Genomic DNA, 3,393 nt, shown 5'->3' with positions numbered 1-3,393 from the left:
CATTCAAAAAATGAAGATCATGGCATCCGGTCCCATCACTTCATGGCAAATAGATGGGGAAACAATGGAAACAGTGACAGACTTTATTTTCTTGGGCTCCAAAATCACTGCAAATAGTGACTGCAGCCATGAAATGAAAAGACACTTGCTCCTTGGAAGAAAAGCTATGACAAATCAGGACAGCATATTAAAAAGCAGAGATATGACTTTATCAACAAAGGTCCTTCTAGTCAAAGATGTGTTTTTTCCAGTGGTCATGTATGAATGTGAAAGCTGGACTATAAAGAAAGCTGAGCACCAAAGAATTGATGCTTTTCAACTGTGGTGTTGGAGAAGACTCGAGTCCCTTGGACAGGAGATCAAACCAGTCAATTGTAAAGGAAATCAGTCCTGAATATTCCTTGGAACGACTGATGCTGATGCTGAAACTCCAGCACTTTGGCCACCTGATGTGAAAAAATGACTCATTGGAAAAGACCCTGATGCTGGGAAAGATTGAAGGCGGGAGGAGAAGGGGACGACAGAGGATGAGATGGTTGGATGGGATCACCACCTCAATGGACATGAAATTGAGCAAGCTCCAGGAGTTGGTGATGGACAGGGAAGCCTGGTGTGATGCAGTCCATTGGGTCTCAAAGAGTTGGACACGCCTGAACTGAACTGAAGCAGGTATTAGCTGTGGGACACATGGGACTTTTAGTTGTGGCATGTGGGATCATTTTTTTCAGTTGCAGCATGCCAACTCTTAGTTGCAGCATGTGGGATCTAGTTCCCTGACCAAGGCTCAAACCCAGGCCCCTGCATTGGGAGCCTGGAGTCTTCACCACTGGATCACCAGCTAAGTTTCTCAATGTTTCATTTGGACATAACACTTAATATTTAGCAAGCCCTTGTTAAATTTGCATGTGTGCTCACTCATTCAGTAGTGTTTGGCTCTTTGCAACCCCTGCTAGGCTCCTCTGTCTATGGAATTTTCCAGGAAAGAATACAGAGGTGGGTTACCATTTCCTTCTCCAGGGTATCTTCCTGACCCAGGGATCAAACCTGTGTCTCTTGCGTCTCCTGCACTGGCAGGATTCTTTACCACTGTGCCTCCTGGGAAGCCTGCTTTATCAAGGAGGCAAAAACATAAAAACAGGTACAAACTATATTATTAGGGACATAGCTTAATATGTAGTAGAGCACATGCTTGTGTGCTTAGTTCCTAAGTCATATCTGACTCTTTGTGACCCCATGGACTGCAGCACGCCAGGTTTCCCTGTCCTTCACTATCTCCAGGAGTTTACTCTAACTCATGTCCATTGCAATGGCACCCCACTCCAGTACTCTTGCCTGGAAAATCCCATGGATGGAGGAGCCTGGTAGGCTGCAGTCCATGGGGTCGCTAAGAGTCGGACATGACTGAGCGACTTCACTTTCCCTTTTCACTTTCATGCATTGGAGAAGGAAATGGCAACCCACTCCAGTGTTCTTGCCTGGAGAATCCCAGTGACGGGGGAGCCTGGTGGGCTGCCGTCTATGGGGTCGAGTGGAGTCGGACATGACTGAATCGACTTAGCAGCAGCAGCAGCATGTCCATTGAGTTGGTGATGCTATCTAATCATCTCATTCTTTGCCACCCTCTTCTTTTGCCTTCAAACTTTCCCAGCACCAGGGTCTTTTCCAATGAGTCGGCTCTTTGCATCAGATGGCTAAAGTAGTGGAGCTTCAGCTTCAGCAACAGTCTTTCCAATGAATATTCAGGGTTGATTTCTTTTAGAATTGTCTGGTTTGAGCTCCTTGCAGTCTAAGGGACTCTCAAGAGTCTTCTCCAGCACCACAATTCAAAAGCATCCATTCTTTAGCACTCAGCTTTCCTTCTGTTCTAGCTCTCACATCCGTACATGTCTCCTGGAAAAACTATAGTTTTGACAATGTGGACCTTTGTTGGCAAAGTGATGTCTCTGCTTTTTCCTTCCAAGGAGCAAGTGTCTTTGAATTTCATGGCTGTAGTTACCGTCTGCACTGATTTTGGAGCCCAAGAAAATAAAATCTGTCACTGCTTCTGCTTTTTCCCCTTCTATTTGACATGAAGTGATAGGGCCGGAAGCCATGATCTTTGTTTTTTGAATGCTGAGTTTCAATCTCGCTTTTTCGTTCTCCTCTTTCACCCTCATCAAGAAGCTCTTTAGTTCTTCATTTTCTACCATTAAAGCAGTATTATCTGCATATCTGAGGTTGTTGATATTTCTTCTGGCAATTTTGATACCAACTTGTGATTCATCCAGCCTGGAATTTTGCATGATGTACTCTGCATATAAGTTAAATATACAGCCTTATCATACTTGTTTCCCAATTTTGGACCAGTCTAACTGTTGCTTCTTGACCTGCATACAGGTTTCTAAGGGGGCAGGTACATTGGTCTGGTACTCCCACACTGGCTGTGTATAAACACAGAATAAGAGATCTAGGGGTCCCAGTAGAGACAAGACGCTAGTGAAAAAGGGAACACGCAGAGGGTTATCTCTGATTATAACCTTAAGACTGAATCCTCATTTTAAGTTTTAGTGACATACGTGTGTATGTGCACACATGCTCAGTTGTGTCAGACTCTTTGCAACCCCATGGACTGTAGCCCGCCACACTCCTCTGTTCATGGGATTGTCCAGGTAAAAATACTGGAGTGGGTGGCCATTTCCTTCTCCAGGGGATCTTCCTGACCCAGGGATCAAACCAGTGTCTCTGGCATCTCCTGCAGTGGCAGGCAGATTCTTTACCACTAGTGCCACTAAATAAGTTGTTAATTCATCAGCTTCTGTTTACTTGTCCCCATGCTTATGTCTTCCCAGGTAGTGGGAGTGCTTTCCAAACTAAAATAACTCAATTATCTTCCCCCAACACCAAGGTGGAGTGTGAAAACCACGTCCTCCAAACTTCCAAGCTGAAATATTTTGATGGATTGTACTTCACTCTGAAAGATGAACTGTTCATCCATCCAAAAAGTACTGATGGTTTACTCTGCTCACGGCACTGCCTTGGGTGCAGGAAGTACACATCTTGCTGGGTGGATTGGACCCCAGCCTTCATGGAGCTTGCAGTCTAGTAGAGACCAGAAGACAGGGGAGAAGGGGAGGATAAAGAGACACATCACAGAGCCAGGAAGTTTGATGCAAAATAGGAACTTTGACGTTTTGGGCAATGGATTGGTCCTTCAGACCATATGGTCACTCTTTCTTTTTTTAACTTTTTACTTTATATTGGAGTATAGCTGGTTAAAAATGTGAAGATATGGCCACTCCTTTTGCTTGAAATAGTGTTAACTGCATGGCACCCCACTCCAGTGCTCTTGCCTGGAAAATCCCATGGATGGAGGAGCCTGGTGGGCTGCAGTCCATGGGGTCGCTAAGAGTTGGA

This window comes from Bison bison, unplaced genomic scaffold (assembly GCF_000754665.1).
Source record: "Bison bison bison isolate TAMUID 2011002044 unplaced genomic scaffold, Bison_UMD1.0 scf7180017864485, whole genome shotgun sequence".
NCBI lineage: Eukaryota > Metazoa > Chordata > Mammalia > Artiodactyla > Bovidae > Bison > Bison bison.
This window is presented reverse-complemented; position numbering follows the sequence as displayed.